The following is a 19,997-nucleotide window of genomic DNA, read 5'->3' on the forward strand; positions in this document are numbered from 1 at the left end:
AAGCAGATATGACCCATTTATCAACAATGTCCCTGAAAGAAAACTCAATAATCCTAGCAATGATCCATTGCAAAGACAATGAAGAGATATTGAATCCCACAGCAGCAAGTACCCGATGAGGGTATTTACAGCTTCACACACTTACACAAATCTTTTTGTCTTATTCAGACACTTGTCCTCAAATGGTAGTGTCTACCTCTGATGTAGAAATTGAACCTACATTCTACAAATTCTTTTGTACAATCCCAAGGAATGATCCTTTTGGCAGTCATAGATATGAAGGATTGTAACAGGAAGCACAATCCGTCAGTGCCAAAGCCACACTACAGCTGGTGACAGCTGCTGAGAAGGGTATTTGGTCTAATTGATCAATTTTTGATAATGTGAATTTTAATTCTTTTTCCATGGTCCTCTGTGTAAAAGTCAAAGTGTATGGTTCAAATGTTTCTGAAAGATTCAGAAACGGCCAAGGAACATGCCTAGGATGCAGTTTGTAGTGCTCAATTTAATTGAATTATAGCTCTAAATTTAGCCTGGCCATGCTCATGTCATCTTGTATTAGATCGAATATGAAGGAAACTATTTTATTTACTGAAACATACATCATGACAACATATTCATACCATTATCTACAATTTGCAAATTCGTGTAAAAAAATGTCTTTGTCAATTTGTCGAATTCTCTCAGCTGCTTCTTGGTATGAAACTTTCCACAACTCATAAACTGAGAGCAGCTTGCCTTTAATGTCCAGCTCTTCAATTCTTACTTCAGGACCCATTCTCTTTTCCTCCAAAGAACCTTTTGTAGCCACTTCCGTGCTAGCAGGCAGAGTTACAGGTACAAAACGTCTGGTGGAATGGAATTGAATTTGGAAAAAGCATAAGAATCAATCAAGTTGAATCTGGTATAAACTTATTTATATGGGATTTTACTGTTAAAAAAAATCACTGAGTGGAACCACTGAACAACAATGCAAGAGATTGGGTTAATGGTTGAGGGGAGAAAAGCCCTACTCAGGCAACAACCACAATCCTTTCCTGGGTGACCCAGAAAAGTCACTAAATTAACCTGTATTTAACCCTTTCGTAGCCTAGCACAAAAACAGTCAAGCTTCAGTTACAGGCACCGTGTTCAGCATTTACATAGCACATAAACAGTAATAAAGTTAAAACACAACACAATAAAAATCCCAAGCCAATTTAAAAAAATGGAGTAAATGTTCTTATAGGAACCTGCCTCTTATATAGTGTACATAAATGAAGTACACTGTGCAGAGTCCAGTGGGTCCCTTATTGGTTTACAGAGACAAAAGTAGATAATACAAACACTTTTTTTGTGGTAGTATGGGTGAGCATTTAGGCTTACTGAAGAATAGTGCTAAGTATGTGTTACACTCACAGAGGCAAACAAATAATACACACTCAAAGAATAAATCTGAGACCAAATTAAAAAAAAAATACGTATTTTTATTTATGTTTTAAAACCAAGAACTAAGTTCAAAGGTAAGTATACTCTTTAAACCTGTGTACTTTTATCCAGAATACTATCTTATGTGAGTAAAAGTCCATGATGCATAAAGGTAGGTACAGTCAGTTTTAGGGGTTCACCTTCAGGGTTCGGAGTTGCAGTGGGCCAATGTCCAAATACTAACAGCAGTCCTTCTGTAACTGTCCAGGTTCTACCGGGTGCAGGATGCTGATGAGGTACGGTGAAGGGGGGCACCCAAAAACAGGCTTCATAGGGGTACTTATGGACAAATCTGAGGGCTCCCAAATGGGGGCTTAGGTCGCAAAGGGTTTTGGAGCAAAAGGGCACAGCCAGTTTAACAGGACCTGGGTCAGATGGCTTGGGTGCTGTGTGTCTACGTCAACTGGGTCTGGTGCACAAAGATGCGCCTCGTGGTTAGGGACCAATAGCTGGAAGGGTCAAAATCAAAAGCAGCTGGCCATCCCCAAAGTGGTCTCAGTGATGATGATGTCTCTCAATGGCTGCTTGGTCCTGTTGAAGTTAGAATCCAGACTGGACTCTCACTGTAGGTGTTTGGTGCAGGGGGTGTTGCACAACTCAAGTTGGTCCTAGTGTCTTCTCATTGGGTGGGAAGACAGATCTGACCCTCTAGAGCAGGAGTACCCTCTCTTGGTCATCTGCAGCATCAGCCGGGCCATGGAGCTGCAAAACAATGGACCAGACTATGCTTGTCGGTACCTGCAGACTGCAGGGGAGTAACTCCTTTACTCCAAGTGAGACTGTCAATGACTTTCAAAGTGCTGCCAGGCTACCCATGGCTTTGGTAGCCCACCAGCCTTGCAGGACGAGTCACTCTGTTGCGATTGTCTGTCGAGTGAAGGCTGAGGACAGCAAGTTTTTCTGTTGTTTTTTCCAGGCAGAGACTCTTCTTCATCCTTCTTCTGGTGATTCATCGAATCTGAGTTCTTGGGTTCAGGAGTGCCGCCTAAAAACTCAATTTAGGGACGTTTATGGGGAGTGACAGGTAGGAGCCAATAGACTACCTACCTAACTCTGAACCTAGAATGCTAATTCAGATTAAAACAACATGACCCCACTAAAAAGTAGTGGGGCCCCCAACAGCTGGCCCATCCTAGCTGTGGTGCTAGCTGAATGTGGGCACACACCCTAATCTTACTAATTTTCCCACCTGTCTTGCCACCAAAAAGTGGGGTCAGGGCAGGGGAGTGGGCACCTCCACTATCTGGAGAGGACCGGGGTTAAATGTTAAATGTTAAATGTTGTATACTTGTAAAGCGCACAGCTGCCCCAGCAAAGGGGCGTCCCGGCGCTGTATACCGCTGGGGAACCCATCCTGGCTTTCCCTGTGAGATGGTCCCTACTGGGCATCTCCAAGGTGAAGACAAGCATCCCCGGCGCTGATGGGGCCGTTAGTGGAGATTAAGCAAGCTATTGCCCAGAGTTGCTGAGTGTGATCCATGATTAGAGTAGGCACCGAGGCGAGAATTATTGAGTCCGCTGACCTTGGCCCAAGACCCTGCCGCGTCGGGAATCGAACCCTGGTCCCTGACCGACCTCTGCTTCCGGGTCTGCCGCCTCTAACCAGTGAGCCACACCACTCCACCGTTAAACATAAGCGACAGGGCCTTTGAGCTTCCTGCCCTGGAATGCTCATTCTGCTTGGAGGAGGAGTGAATGCCTCAACCCAGAACAAGCTTTGTTCCTGGCCTGCAAGAGTGAAGGCTCTCGCCTTAAGAGGTCAGAAACCTGTCTATGCTGACTGGCTGGTCAAGAACAGCCGGTCCACACACTAGTATTTGGTAGGTTTTCAGGGGGAACCTTTAGGGTGTCCCTCTTGGCGCATTTATCAATATGTCCAGCACTGGCATCAGTGTGGGTTTATTAAGACAAGGTGTTTGGTATCAAACACCCTGGGGTATAGACAAGTCAACATATAGCTAGGCAACTCTTAGTGAGGGGTGGCCAGTCCATGTACTCTTTATGGCTTCCCTGTGCACTAGTAATCTCTAAGGCCCAGGTTAGATATTCCAGTGACATATCTACTCATGCAGATATGCCCACATATTGCACACCCTTCCTTAGGCCTGTGAGGCCTGCTTTAGGGGTGACTTACCTATACCACATGCTGTGTTTTGCTGGCAAGGCGCAAAGGGGTGTGTGCAATGTTGACTCTTTCGTTTGCCTTGCAAAAAGGCACGCAGGCTGTGGTGGCAGTTTGCATGAGCTTGGCGAGGGGCCCCTCAGGATGGCACAATTGATGCTGCATCCCTTGAGGGCCCATTTTAGGTCCAAGGCCCTAGGTACCAGAGGTGCCATTTACAATGGAAGTACATGGTGCCTAAAGGGGGTGCTAATTATGGAACAATGGTACAGTTAGGGGAAAGAACACAGGTGCTGGAGACCCAGTTAGCAGGAATCTAGCACACTTTCAGTCAAAGCTTCACCAGATACCAGTAAAAAAGTAGGGGGCTACCATCTCAAAAGAGGCACTTTCCTACAGTAATTAAATAAAACGTGAACAATACAACACGAAACTAGTCAGAAGGACTCAAGGTATTGCATTTTAAAGGTGTAATATAAATTGTGCCAAGAAGCGCAAAGCACTAATTATAGGTATCTGGCCACACTGGACCCAGACAAGGTCACACATTCAGGTGAACAGCGATGGAGTGCAGGTCAGGCACAGAAGCAAGTGTAGCCCACTGAGAATTGTATCTGATGTTGTTGGTGTGAGTGCTTTGCAGTGTTGCTTTTCAAGGCTTTGCAGCTTTGTGGTGAGGGTTTGCATGGCTTTGTGTTGCTTGGTGTCGGTTCCGATGAGACTTTCAGCTGGAAAGTGAGGCTTTGCAGGGCTGTGCATCACTCTGTGTCCATTCAGATGAAGCTTGTAGCTTGGAGGGGCTTTGGGTTGCAATTATATCCATTCCAAGGAAGCTTTAGGCTGTGCAGTGAGGTTCTGCATCACTCTGTGTCCATTCAGATGAAGCTTGTAGCTTTGAGGGGCTTTGGGTTGCAATTATATCCATTCCAATGAAGCTTTAGGCTGTGCAGTGAGGTTCTGCATCACTCTGTGTCCATTCAGATGAAGCTTGTAGCTTTGAGGGGCTTTGGGTTGCAATTATATCCATTCCAATGAAGCTTTAGGCTGTGCAGTGAGGTTCTGCATCACTCTGTGTCCATTCAGATGAAGCTTGTAGCTTTGAGGGGCTTTGGGTTGCAATTATATCCATTCCAATGAAGCTTTAGGCTGTGCAGTGAGGTTCTGCATCACTCTGTGTCCATTCAGATGAAGCTTGTAGCTTGGAGGGGCTTTGGGTTGCAATTATATCCATTCCAAGGAAGCTTCAGGCTGTGCAGGGCTGTGCATCACTCTGTGTCCATTCAGATGAAGCTTGTAGCTTTGAGGGGCTTTGGGTTGCAATTATATCCATTCCAATGAAGCTTTAGGCTGTGCAGTGAGGTTCTGCATCACTCTGTGTCCATTCAGATGAAGCTTGTAGCTTGGAGGGGCTTTGGGTTGCAATTATATCCATTCCAAGGAAGCTTCAGGCTGTGCAGTGAGGTTCTGCATCACTCTGTGTCCATTCAGATGAAGCTTGTAGCTTGGAGGGGCTTTGGGTTGCAATTATATCCATTCCAATGAAGCTTTAGGCTGTGCAGTGAGGTTCTGCATCACTCTGTGTCCATTCAGATGAAGCTTGTAGCTTGGAGGGGCTTTGGGTTGCAATTATATCCATTCCAATGCAGCTTCAGGCTGTGCAGTGAGGTTCTGCATCACTCTGTGTCCATTCAGATGAAGCTTGTAGCTTTGAGGGGCTTTGGGTTGCAATTATATCCATTCCAATGCAGCTTCAGGCTGTGCAGGGCTGTGCATCACTCTGTGTCCATTCAGATGAAGCTTGTAGCTTGGAGGGGCTTTGGGTTGCAATTATATCCATTCCAAGGAAGCTTTAGGCTTTGCAGGGCTGTGCATCACTCTGTGTCCATTCAGATGAAGCTTGTAGCTTGGAGGGGCTTTGGGTTGCAATTATATCCATTCCAAGGAAGCTTTAGGCTTTGCAGGGCTGTGCATCACTCTGTGTCCATTCAGATGAAGCTTGTAGCTTGGAGGGGCTTTGGGTTGCAATTACATCCATTCCAATGCAGCTTCAGGCTGTGCAGTGAGGTTCTGCATCACTCTGTGTCCATTCAGATGAAGCTTGTAGCTTTGAGGGGCTTTGGGTTGCAATTATATCCATTCCAATGCAGCTTCAGGCTGTGCAGTGAGGTTCTGCATCACTCTGTGTCCATTCAGATGAAGCTTGTAGCTTGGAGGGGCTTTGGGTTGCAATTATATCCATTCCAAGGAAGCTTCAGGCTGTGCAGTGAGGTTCTGCATCACTCTGTGTCCATTCAGATGAAGCTTGTAGCTTGGAGGGGCTTTGGGTTGCAATTATATCCATTCCAAGGAAGCTTTAGGCTTTGCAGGGCTGTGCATCACTCTGTGTCCATTCAGATGAAGCTTGTAGCTTGGAGGGGCTTTGGGTTGCAATTACATCCATTCCAATGCAGCTTCAGGCTGTGCAGTGAGGTTCTGCATCACTCTGTGTCCATTCAGATGAAGCTTGTAGCTTTGAGGGGCTTTGGGTTGCAATTATATCCATTCCAATGCAGCTTCAGGCTGTGCAGTGAGGTTCTGCATCACTCTGTGTCCATTCAGATGAAGCTTGTAGCTTGGAGGGGCTTTGGGTTGCAATTATATCCATTCCAATGCAGCTTCAGGCTGTGCAGTGAGGTTCTGCATCACTCTGTGTCCATTCAGATGAATCTTGTAGCTTGGAGGGGCTTTGGGTTGCAATTACATCCATTCCAATGCAGCTTCAGGCTGTGCAGTGAGGTTCTGCATCACTCTGTGTCCATTCAGATGAAGCTTGTAGCTTGGAGGGGCTTTGGGTTGCAATTATATCCATTCCAAGGAAGCTTCAGGCTGTGCAGTGAGGTTCTGCATCACTCTGTGTCCATTCAGATGAAGCTTGCAGCTTGGAGGGGCTTTGGGTTGCAATTATATCCATTCCAAGGAAGCTTTAGGCTTTGCAGGGCTGTGCATCACTCTGTGTCCATTCAGATGAAGCTTGTAGCTTGGAGGGGCTTTGGGTTGCAATTACATACATTCCAATGCAGCTTCAGGCTGTGCAGTGAGGTTCTGCATCACTCTGTGTCCATTCAGATGAAGCTTGTAGCTTTGAGGGGCTTTGGGTTGCAATTATATCCATTCCAATGAAGCTTCAGGCTGTGCAGTGAGGTTCTGCATCACTCTGTGTCCATTCAGATGAAGCTTGTAGCTTGGAGGGGCTTTGGGTTGCAATTATATCTATTCCGATGAAGCTTCAGGCTGTGCAGTGAGGTTCTGCATCACTCTGTGTCCATTCAGATGAAGCTTGTAGCTTGGAGGGGCTTTGGGTTGCAATTATATCCATTCCCAGGAAGCTTCAGGCTGTGCAGTGAGGTTCTGCATCACTCTGTGTTGGTTCCAGTTAAGCTTTTAAGCTCTGCAGTGAGGCTTTGCAGGGCTTTGGTTGCTTCATGAAAACTTTAATGGAACCTTCCTTTAGGCAAGGGGCAGTTCTCTCAAATGACAGCCAAGAGCCCAGGACCTAGGGAGGCACCTCTGGGGGTCAGGACTCACTCCAGCAGAGGCCAGTAGGGCTCAAGTAGGTCAAACTGCAGGTCCAGGTAGGACAAGTGCACCAGATCAGCTAGACAGTTGCATAGAAGCCTCTAGAGCTTGCTTTGCCGCTGTAGCTCAGAACAGGAGTTCAGCCAACTGACCCATGGAGTCACTCAGGCAGCCTGAGAACCATGAGATGATCCAGTTATCTTTCCGTAAGGCAGGCCTTAAGCAGCAGGACTTTCCTCCATAGGTCCAGGAAGGCATCTAGCAGCATGGCAATACTCTTTAGGAGCCCAAGCAAGCCTCTAGCCACAGGACAGTCCCCTGGAGAAAAAGGCACTCCTTCCGGAGTCTTCCACAGGTCCAGATGAGTACTGATGAGTTGGTCTGACGGCCCAATATTCATACCTGGTGCCAGCCTTTGAAGTGGGGGGAACACCCTGGCCTAAAACCACATCTGGTACTGATAAGTTCCTTTCATCCACTGTCAAGGCTATAAAAACTCTAGGGTCACAAAAGGCTGATGTTAGGTTTCTTTGTGTGTGCTGGAGGCTGCCCCCAATGAAGTGCAAGTGGAGCATGGAACAGCCCTGCCCCCACCTATACTGTCAGGATGATCCATCCTGCCCACTCTGAAGCTCTATTGTCTCTCTCTCTGAGAGGAATGCACAAAGCCCAACAGAAGAGCTATGTGACCATGGACACTGGCAGCAGGCACCATATAGGAGAAGAAAATGCCATCTTTGTAAAATGTTAGAATTTTCAGAATTGTGACTTAAAATCAGACTTTCCCTTTACAGAGGATTTTAAACTTCAATTCATCTGAGACCAAACATGCCATTTTTACCTGTTCCCTAACAAATGTTAGCAAATATTAAATTTAATAAGGAACCAATGGGTATCATATGGGAGAGGTAGGCCTTACAGTAGTGAAAAATGTAATTCAGAGTTTTGTTGAAATGGGCAGAGTAATGTTATCATTGGATGATGTTATCAGAGATGTCACCTGTGATATCATCAGTGGTGTCTTTTTAGATGTCATCAGTGATGTCATTTGAGATGTCATCAGTGATGTCATCAATTATGTAATTTAATCTTTCATGTTTGATATAAAATGTGAGGTCATAAGCAGTGCATGACAGAGGAGCAAGTTATGGTTGTTTTAATGAATTATAGCTTTCAATATTTGATTTGTAACCATAAGTGCATTTTAACCGTGATTTTTCCTGGGGAATTTGAGAGGTTTGTTAAACATACATTATGGTGTGAAAGCATAGTTAACTTTAATGTCACTATAGCCTTTTCTTCTTTAAGGGAAAGTTGTATAGATGCACAAAATGTAATATACTATTTGCTACCATTGTAAATTGCCTTAATTGTGTACATTGCAATAATGTTATCATGGGGAATAATTTGACACACCCTATCTCAGGAATAAATATACAGTTAAGGCATACAGCAGATTGCAACACTCGCAACATCATGTATTGCATTAAATGCCAATGTGGCAAGGCCTATGTGGGCAAAACAGAACGTAACATCAAAGTTAGACTCAGTGAACATAAAAGTACGATAAGGACCAAGAATAAGACATCCAGTCTAGCAGTACATTGGCAGGAAGTGAACCATTCCATCTCACTATTGAGATATCAAATAATTGAGTCTATAACTATGTCACCTGGAGTTGACAACAACAAGAGGCTACTCCAAAGCGAGATCTATTGGATCAATTGATTGGATACTTTACTACCAAAAGTGCTGAACGATAGGATTGACGTGAGCTGTTTTATATGATTGTGTAGTTTTTTCTACACTCAATCCACAACAGGATTTTGATTGGTTAGACATAGGCCAGATGAGCCACAATCCACATGGTGGACATACACTATATCTACATAAAGTGCATAACTCAATACATCATTAATACATTATTTTCACTTCAACTTAGTAGGCTACATTTTGGTGGAGGGTACTGTCAGCACGATCTTATGACCACTTGACTGATAAAGTTTGTTGAAATTTTTTCATTGTTTTGAGTTTCACACATTTGTGCAAACTGGGACATAGATTGAATTTGGGACAGCACGCCGATAGAGGATGTCCATTCAACTTACTGGAACGTGGCAAGCAGATGTGCATTTAGTTCTATGTAAGGTGGATTGACATACTTTTGTCACACTTTGATTCACAATATAGCCGGTTTGACCTTTTTATGTTGTGGGAAGTTACATCATTTTGATTCTTGATAGTCCGTTTTTATTGAGTTTATAATAGTTAGCACACAGCCATATCAGGCATCTTGAACTCGGCTTTGAGGAGCGTTTAACCGATAATGTTTATTCAAAGATGGTGCAAGTTATGAGGTTATGAACTCGCTTAAAAGACGAACGGGGTCTGTTTGTATTGTTAACAACTTGAGCTTCATTCTATGTGGTTCAGTTACCGTAAGTTGAATTCATAGCTCTGTATTGTGGTTTTTTAGGCAATGGTCGTTTAATGAATCGCAATATAGCTGAAGCAACTTGGTGATTTGTTCGGTAAGTTTCATCATAGCACAAATTAACATTCGCTTTATTTTCTGATTGTTCGGCAGAAATGATAGTTTACAGCTCCTTGAGGCATTTCGGAGTCGGGTGGGACGAACATTGTAACCTGTATTGAATATTTCAATATGGTGGTTATGACTGAGTAAGTGAGTTGGTTCAACTGACGAACGAAGTCCGCCGTCTCTGCTAGCAATGCGGGCTTACTTCAACATGGTTGATAACACAAGTCACTTGACCGGACTGAGGTGAATCGGCTTGTGGAGACTACGCATTGTTATTACCGGTGAGCGGGCAGTGGGAAGTTTGTCTTTAGGATTGGAGAGGTTTATTCATATGCACATAAAGGCATGCACATCTAGTTGCAACTGGCTGAATATGGATTTGTTTTGTCTATTGCAGACACAGAGACTGAGGAAATATTAGGAATACATCTGATTGGAATACTCTCTCATCTTGGAGGTTAGCAAGTGCACGTTTATGGTGACATGGTTGTTTTTGGGTAATCTATTGCCTGAAAGGACCTCTTTCAGAAATATTAAAACACTTTTTTGGCATGTTCTGATTATAGATTGTTTTTAGACCGATTGGCTCTGTTATTGTCAAGGATCTTACCCGGAGTAGAACTACTTGAGGTCAGACTGGATAGAATATGAGTTATTACTTGAGTATGTGAGTGGCACACACCGGGTGATTTAAAATAACGCCAGCTTGTCTAAGGTCTCTAAGGCATGATCAGTATTTTGCATGAATACCTAAACAGAAACCTGATTGTGTACACCAGCAGTCTTGAATTGATCAGGTTAAGCATGGGATAAAAAATAATATTGGTTCATGAGAACCTTCAACACACAAAGGTTTGTTGGCCGTAAATGAAACTCCACGTATTCTATAATTGTTTAAACATTGACATTTTGTTTGGGTTTTCAGATATGCCTCTGAGGAAGGGACCTTGCTGTCCCGAAATGCATCTGGCATGAAAATGAATAGGATATAAATATTTTGTGTAATGCATCAAATAATATGTTTTCATGTTTATGTTAATATTTTGTATTAAAAAAAAATCTATGATATAAAGATTTTGTTGTAAGGAATGATCATAAGGTACTAGAAGTATGGTACCAAACACAATGAAATAATAATATACAATGAAGAAATAAATATATGCATGAGAATGCAGTAACACACAGATTGTGTTTTATATTGTGATTAACAAATATATGAATTTGATTTAAAGTGAACATTGCATACCGCATCCAGGTCTGTGTACTTGTTGTATGCTAAAAACTTGTGAATGCCATGCCTAAACCGTCTGGCAACCCTAAAGGGACACCTAACGGAAGATGGAGATGGTTGGGGAGAGAAACAAAGTGTTGAATTATATGCTCGATGACATGAGAAACAAATCTGTCTGCTGCCCTGTTTCTACACTTAAGCAAACACCACCAGTGAACCGCTACATGTCACCAGCTCACTATGATTCAAATCCTGCTCATCTTGGTCAGCTCTAAGAATGCTATCCGCTGGGGGTCCACACCGTACATACGGGGGTGGGGGTATGCACCGTACATACATGGGTGGGGTGGGGGTCCGCACCATACATACGGGGGTGGGGGTACGCACCGTACATACACGGGTGGGGTGGGGGTTCGCACTGTACATACGGGGGTGGGGGTACGCACCGTACATCCGCGGTGGGGTGGGGGTCCGCACCGTACATACGGGGGTGGGGGTACGCACCGTACATACACAGGTGGGGTGGGGGTCTGCACCGTACATACGGGGGTGGGGGTCCGCACCGTACATACACGGGTGGGGTGGGGGTCCGCACCGTACATACGGGGGTGGGGGTACGCACCGTACATACACGGGTGGGGTGGGGGTACGCACCGTACATACACGGGTGGGGTGGGGGTGCGCACCGTACATACGGGGGTGGGGGTACGTACTGTACATACACGGGTGGGGTGGGGGTACGTACCGTACATACACGGGTGGGGTGGGGGTTCGCACCGTACATACGGGGGTGGGGGTACGCACCGTACATCCATGGTGGGGTGGGGGTCTGGCACGTACATCTGCAGAGGGGCTGGGGGTCCGGCGCGTACATCCACGGGGGGCTGGGGGTCCGGCGCATAAATCCGCGGGGGCTGGGGGTCCGGCGCATACATCCACGGGGGGGGGGCAGGGGGTCCGGCACATACATCCGCAGGGGGCTGGGGGTCCGGCGCGTACATCCGCGGGGGGGCTGGGGGTCTGGCGCATACATACGGGGGGGCTGGGGGGGTGTTCGGCATGTACCGGGCCCCCTTTTCCTCACGCTTCGTGGCGTACTTCGCTTTTCCGGCACTTTTTGGGTGCCGTCAAAATATTGCCGTCCGGAGTGCTGTCGGTATGAATCGTACTTGCTGGTACGTAAAAAGCTGCCTAACTCCGTCCGCATGTCGCGTATGCGCTGTCCCGGTTCACATTTGTATGTATTTTTGTGTCGGCCGGTGTTTTGTACGATTCGTATGGAAATGGTGTTTCCGTATGAATCGTACTTGCATGTTTGTATGGTGTTTTTCCCGGGTACGAGTCGGACGGAGAAAACGCTCTGACCGACGGTTCGTACCCGGTTTCTCCAGGATCGGAATCGGCACCTCTGTGTCCACAGGGCATGTTATCTAACCAAAGGGAACCCACACACCATGGCAAAGGTGTGCATACGTCACAGCCTCCTGGGGTCTTTAATGGTTCATCTGTGCCCACAGGTCATGTTTGTAACAGAAGGGGACCCACACTGTCACTGCACATGTGTGTATACAGGAGGACAGCCTCATGTGGTCTTTAATGGTCCATCTATTACACCAGCACATGTTGTGTAACAGAAGGAGACCTACACAACTGATGCATGTGTGTATGCAGAAGGACAGTCGCAAGGGGTCTTTAATAACCCATGTGTGTCCAACAGGTCATGTTGTGTAACAGAAGGGGACCCACACAGCTGTGGCACACATGTGCAAATGTTGCAGCCTCATGGGGTCTTTAATGGTCCATCTGTGTCCACAGGTCATGTTGTGTGACAGAAGGGGACCCACACAGCCACGGAACACATGCGTTTACAGGAGGACAGCCTCCTGGAATAATTACTAGTCATTCTATGTCCACAGGGCATGTTATGTAACAGAAGGGGACCCACACACCATGGCAAAGGTGTGCATATGTCACAGCCTCCTGGGGTCGTTACTGATCCATCCGTGTCCACAGGTCATGTTGTGTAACAGAAGGGGACCCACGCACCATGGCACAGGTGTACATATGTTACAGCCTCCTGGGGTCTTTAATGGTTCATCTTTGTCCACAAGTCATGTTGTGTAACAGAAGGGGACCCACACAGCCAATGCACACATGTGCATACAGGAGGACAGCCTCCTGGGGTCTTTAATGGTTTATCTGTGTCCACCAGGTCATGTTGTGTAACAGAAGGGGACCCACACTGTCACTGCAGACATGTGTCTACAGGAGGACAGCCTCCTGGAATCATTACTGGTCCATCTGTGTACACCAGGGCATGTTGTGTAACAGATGGGACCCACACGACAGATGCATGTGTGTATGCAGAAGGACAGTCTCATGGGGTCTTCAATAACCCATCTGTGTCCACCAGGTCATGTTGTGTAACAGAAGGGGACCCACGCAGTCTGCGCCAGATTAAAGATCCTGAGAATGCAAAGATTAGAATCTGTAATATCCAGACGTGTACAGAATCCTAAATTCCACGTGTCATTTGCTTGCCTGCATCAGTATGACACAATGCTGGGGGCTTTGAAAATCTACGTTGAAAATCTGACATCAGAGCCCCTGACTTGGTCTCCTAGGTCCAGCGAGAAATTGGTTTTATGGAAAAATACTTTATTTGTGGCCAAAAGAGTAAAAGAAAGGAGACATCTCTTCTGGGGTCCCCTGGCACCCTCTGAGCTCAGCCATCCCCTCTGGGCTGGGGTAGAAAGTCTTCGCTGCTAATTGGGATGAGCGCAGTTGCAGCCCCCGGGGGTGGAGAAAGTTTGATGCTAATTAGCATCAGGAGACACCTCAGGAGACACCTCAGGAGACACCTCAGGAGACACCTCAGGAGACACCTTAGGAAAGTTGAGGGAGGAGCGCGCGTCTCTGTCCCGGGTGCTTAATTTACAGAGACCTGGGATCCCGCAAGGACACGCCAGACTCGTTAGTGTCACCAAAGCCTTAAACCTAATAATGTTACAGAGATAACAAGCTTCGAATAGTTTACCAACAATGGATATAATTGGGAAAGTTCTCTTCCCAGAAGATCTCCAATTACCACTCTGTTTTCATGAAACAGTAATTCTTGTAATATTAACAAAGACGTCAGTGCTGAAGACGATGATAATATTAATAATATAACTAAACGATATTAATCATTGTAACAAGAATACTCCTACTACAAATAATGATAGTATAACGTGCTTCACATTTATAGTTATTATTGTTATCAATAATATTAATAACACTAATAATTATGATATTAACAATAAAAACAATGATACATTCATCACTTGGTCTACATTTAATATTTCCAACAATAATAATAATAATGACAATATAAAACCACGCCTTACATTTATTATGTAAATTATTATAATTCCCAGTGCTATTATTATTATTATTATTAATATTATTATTATTATTATTATTATTATTATTATTATTATTATTATTATTAATATTATTATTATTATTATTATTATTATGACTGATATTATTAATAATAACCATAGTGATAATAATAATATTAAAAATCATAATAATGATGATAACAACAACAATACACTGCGCATTCTATAATAATCTAAATCACGTGCTCTACATTTATTAAAATTAATATTAATCCTAATATTAATGTTATTTTTCCTATTATGACTGTCATTGTTATTATTTTCATAATTGTAATGATTTGTCGTTGTGTACATCAATATGGCCATCACATGTGAACTGAAGTCTGAATACGTCATGACTTCGGGTTGCGCACACGCGGGTTGCGGCACCACACGTGACATGTCAGTGATGGGGTCAGCTGAGTGAACGCCCTCCACCTCAATAACAGAATCGACGTCACACAGGGTACACTTTCTGGTTCTTGATTTTGCTTAAAGCACTTTAGAGTTCACATTTGTGGATCTTTGAGGGTCCCCAGGTCAGAGTGTGGAGAAGAACCGGACGACTGAAACCGAGCAGCGGTCAGTGAGGGTCACTGTTGACAGCTCAGGGCCAGCTCATCCTGCACAAAGAGCCATTTCTGCCTTCCTTCTAGGGTTCTAGACCTGCCTTCTTTTATCCCCTGGATGCAGATTTCCCGTGTGCGCATGCGCCAGGGTCGCAAACCTGCTCAGATAGCGCATTCAAGAGGCTCTATACGCGATCTGACCCACCTTCCTCAGGACAATGATTTTCCACAGAGTTTTGCAACTGACATCCCATACGGCTCATAATATGTCACAGATTTTCAAAAGTTTTACAACTGTTTTATGTTACTTTTTTAATGCAGACCCGACGCAGAATCCCTTTTAGGACTTACAAACTAATGCAAATTGGTATTTGCATTGGTTTGTGAGAAAAAGTAATGCAAGGCAGCATGCAGGGCATCAAACGGGGTGACCCATGGGTGTAGATGGGCATTCCTGTGAAACCACCCATTGTTCTTGACAGAAACCCATATCTACTACCAGTAGTAGACAGGGGTTTGCACCAAAAAATAACACTACTTGAAAACAGGCCTTAAAAGTAGAACTTTGCATGTGTTTTCCACTGTACAGCACACATACAAACAGGGAAAAGTGTTACAGCTTGTCTAGGCTGGATGGGTATGGTTTAGTACAAAACCAATGCTAGGATCACACAAGTACCCTTGCACCAACATGCAAATGTGTGTGAGCGGTGCTCAGCAGCCAGATTGTGGGCCAGCCCTAGGGAGAGGGGAAGAGAGTGCCATATCTCTGTAGCTCTCTGTCTGCCACATAATGCAGTGCACTAACATTGGGTGCTGCGCTGCATTCTGAGACACTTTTGTAAATCTGGGCCCACTTCTAAAGTTTGTGTTTGGTCACACTCTACTAGCTTCTAATGGTGCAGAGTACCCATTCATACACAGTGCATGCCTCATATCAGAGAAAAACATCCAAATTAGCCCAATTCAGAGGTCCGATTTGCTAGTATGTCACCTGATGTGGGAGAGACCTGGTCAGCACCTAAGATATGGCACTGCTGTTGTCTTCTGCTGCTCTTGTCTCAAGTGCCGGTTAATAATAAGGCTTCCGTAAGCCATGCACACACCCTTGTACCATAGTACAAATTTGTATTTGTGATGTCACCATAGGTGGCACAAATACAATACAATTTTTTTGTAGTTTTTTGTAGAGTTTTACATAGCGCGAACTAGACCCGAAGATATCGGGTATCAGAGTGCTTTACATAGCATCAGTTTCGTTACACAAGGACACATTCATTTTTTTTAAAACATTTCTTTTAGGCACGGGGAGATTAAGTGATTTGCCCAGAATCACAGGATGTTGAGCATTGTTGCTGAGACTCGAACCAGGGCTCCCAGCTTAGACGTCAACCGCTCTAGCCGTCAGGCCACATCCTCTCCCCAACTATGCTTAGTTTAAACTTTACCTACTTTGTATGCATGGCTGTACTGAGCAAGTATTTAAGAAAAAAAAGATTCTCCTCCTTTGACGCTGCCTCAAGGAAGGGTACTTTTGGGGTCAAAACCATCTTGCAGTTGTTAGTAGAGAGAGTTTTGCATCAAAAATTATTTAAGGCAGTGTGGGGGCACTCATATGGCATGCAATGAATGCCCCATGGATGTCATACAATGCAAAGCATCACAGAGCTCTGCTTGGCATGACATTCAGGCAACTTTCCAACACGCCAGTGAGGTGTTGCAAGTGTTGGAAAGTAACTCACATGTTGCTTGAACACAAAATACCTTGAAAAAAAGCAAGAGACATGAGGTATTTGGCAAAACAGGAACAATTTGTTTAATTAAAGAGCGCAGCTGGTAGGACAGTTACAGGCATAGAGTCTGAGGAATGTCTCGATTTACAGTTGGTCTAACATAGTTTTATACAGTTCATTGGGTGTTATAAAATGACTCCACCAGCCATTTCTTGGAAAGGAATGCAGATCGGTGTCTTTGGAGCCTTAAATGAATGTTTGGATGAAGTATCCAAGTTGGCCTCGACCAAGTGTTGATACAATGCGGCCATTAGGTAACATATCCAGATGTCTGGCATGTTATGTTATGTTTTGTTACAGCATTTATAAAGTGCATGGTTACTCCAAGGAGTGTTCCCCCGCTAGAGAATTGGCACCATATCGGTTGTCAGGTAGAGTCAGGTTTATCTAAGGGCCAGACAATTCTACTTTCTTTGCCTGAATAGACAGGTCTTGAGATTTTTGCAGAATCTAGCTTCTGATGGTTTGAGTCTCAAGCCCAATGGCTTTGAGTTTCACAGTTTGACTACCAATACTTAGACTGGTAAGTACAAAAATATTGTGAAAAACATTTTGGTCATAAATATAGTTATACAAGACATTGTAGTATATATATATATATATATATATATTCAGTGAAAAAACCATAGGTTTCACACACGTTATAGTTAGGAATTAGCATTTAAAAAACCTTAGAAATTCAGTGAAAAAACCATAGGTTTCACACATGTTATAGTTAGCTGAACATTTTACTCGTAAAAAACCAATGAAATTCCCCCGTTATAGTTAGTTCAGCTAACTATAACTCGCGCGCCCGCAATGCACTGCTGATGACGTCACATATTACATCACTCATGACATGGTCACTGACATCACTCATGACATCACTGATGACATCTCAAATGACATCACTGATGACATCACTGATGACATCATCCAGTGAATGTGTGTTTTTCTGAAAATTAAATATGTTTTATATATGTATATCTCAAGGTTGATAGAAGAATAAATGGGTATATTACTGTCTAAATGGATGATTTCTTTTTGAAAAATTGATTGTGTAACTGACTGATTAAGTGTATCATAGTGAATACATGGCTTAGTGAGTAATATTTAAATATGTAAATATCTGTATCATTTTTTCACTTTGTGTATAAGTGGCTGCATGGGTTGGTGAGTAGCTACATGGGTGTCTATATAGGTTATTAGTTTGTTTTTTGAGTATTAGTCTGAGTGTCTGCATGGTTCGGTGGGGGGTATGACGTAGTGCATAGGTGCATGAATGAGTGACTCACTGTTTGTATGTGTTGAACAGAGCATGTGTGCAGGACTGCATGGGTGGATGCGTGTGTGTATGGGTGTGTTAGTGAGTGAATGACTGTCTCAATAGTGTCTTTATGAGTAACTACATATGTTTAAAACTAGTATATGTGACTATTGGTTTATATATGTGAGTATATGTGAGAGTGAGAGATTGAAAGAGTTCCTGTATGAATAAGTATGTATTTCTATAAGTGATTGTTTAAAAGACTAAGTATGTGTAAGTTTCCGTAGAAGTAAGTGTGGTGGTGTGTGTGTATAACTGTATATGCAAGTAAATGTATGTTTGATTCTTTATTAGCATGAGTGACTATGTTTGTGAGTAGCTCTATGGATGAGTGGCATTGTGTAACAGGATGTATAGGTGTATGAGTACATATGATAAGTGAGTACATGTATGAGTGACTGTATAGGACTGTTGGTGAATGAGTGGATGTGTATATGGATCTTAGAATTACTGAAGAGGTTGTTGTAACTGTTATTGGTATGTCCTTTGTTTTGAAAATTTTAGTCTCTATTTTTGAATGCGTGTATCAAAGGTTTTATTAGGGTGAGAGGAGGTCTGCCACTCTATCACAAGGATGATGTCATCAGTGATGTCATCAGTGATGTCATTTGAGATGTCATCAGTGATGTCATGAGTGATGTCAGTGACCATGTCATGAGTGATGTAATATGTGACGTCATCAGCAGTGCATTGCGGGCGCGCGAGTTATAGTTAGCTGAACTAACTATAACGGGGGAATTTCATTGGTTTTTTACGAGTAAAATGTCCAGCTAACTATAACATGTGTGAAACCTATGGTTTTTTCACTGAATTTCTAAGGTTTTTTAAATGCTAATTCCTAACTATAACGTGTGTGAAACCTATGGTTTTTTCACTGAATTTCTAAGGTTTTTTAAATGCTAATTCCTAACTATAACGTGTGTGAAACCCATGGTTTTTTCAGTGAATTTGCAAGGTTTTTTAAATGCTAATTGTTTTTTTTTTCTTCTATTTTTTTTAACTTATTTTTATTTTATTTTTCTTACCTTTTATAAAGACTATGGCTAAATTTTTAAAATTCTTTAATATGTTTTTTTTTAATATATTTTTTAAAATAAACATGTAAAATTTATTTGCAGTACTTTTTTTTTTTTTTTTATTATTTTTTTAGTACGCGTACCGTAAGCTTACGGTAAGCGTACGGTTTTCGCAACGCTCGTAATTTTTCTACGCTGCTTGCGTATAGTTACGCAATTTGCGTAGCCGCGCGTACTCCGCGTGGGATGCGTGCGCGCGTACGCTACACGCGCACGTTACGCGGAAGTGTCGGGTAGTGTCTGTTATGCGCATGCGCGCAAGCGCGTGTCTTTTTTACGCGCATGCGCACTTTTGACGTAAGCGTACCGTAAGCGCACCGTAAGCGTACGGTAGGTCATGTGATCATGAAACACAACTTTTGATTGGTTGAAACTACTTTCAGTTCTAGAACTCTCCTACACCACACCCATTCCCCTCATTTCTGCTTGTGATCCCTTAGGAGAAGGAGCTGGGTTGTCTTTGTGATACGATGGCAGAACAGCAGAGCTCTTCTGAGAGTGAGGCTAGCACTAGCAGCACTGTTTTGAGGCAGAGAGCGAGGAAACAAAAGCCCTCTTATGTATGGGATTATTTTACTTTTCCTGAAGGCCAGCAAAAGGTGAATGCACCCTTAGTAACTTGCAAGCTGTGTCAGCGTGTACTTTCAAGAGGTAATCCTGACAGGAAGTATTCCTTTGGGAATCATACCATGAAGAGACACCTCAAGGATGTACACAAAAGGACACATGGTCATCTTTTTGGAGGTAACTCTTCAGAAAGACAAGCAAGTACATCCACAGCAGCTCAGCCTGGACCATCATCTGCAGAGCTGACTCCTTCTTCTGCAGGTCAGGTGAGCCCTTCATCTGTGGGGGGAGCATCTCCTTTTGCTGGCCCTCTGGAAATGAACCCTCGATTTCGGAGGGTTGATATT

General features: G+C 43.7%; 1 long non-coding RNA gene across 1 annotated transcript in view; it reads right to left on the reverse strand.

Annotated features, from left to right (window-relative positions):
- Positions 1–644: 644 nt before the first annotated feature.
- Positions 645–19,997, reverse strand: part of LOC146783092 (uncharacterized) — a 55,473-nt gene continuing 36,120 nt past the window's right edge. Inside the window, exon 3 of the long non-coding RNA XR_014972021.1 lies at positions 645–848. This is a non-coding gene — a long non-coding RNA (uncharacterized LOC146783092). The remainder of the gene's footprint in view (positions 849–19,997) is intronic.

The sequence above is a fragment of the Triturus cristatus genome, chromosome 12 (assembly GCF_964204655.1).
Source record: "Triturus cristatus chromosome 12, aTriCri1.1, whole genome shotgun sequence".
Lineage (NCBI taxonomy): Eukaryota > Metazoa > Chordata > Amphibia > Caudata > Salamandridae > Triturus > Triturus cristatus.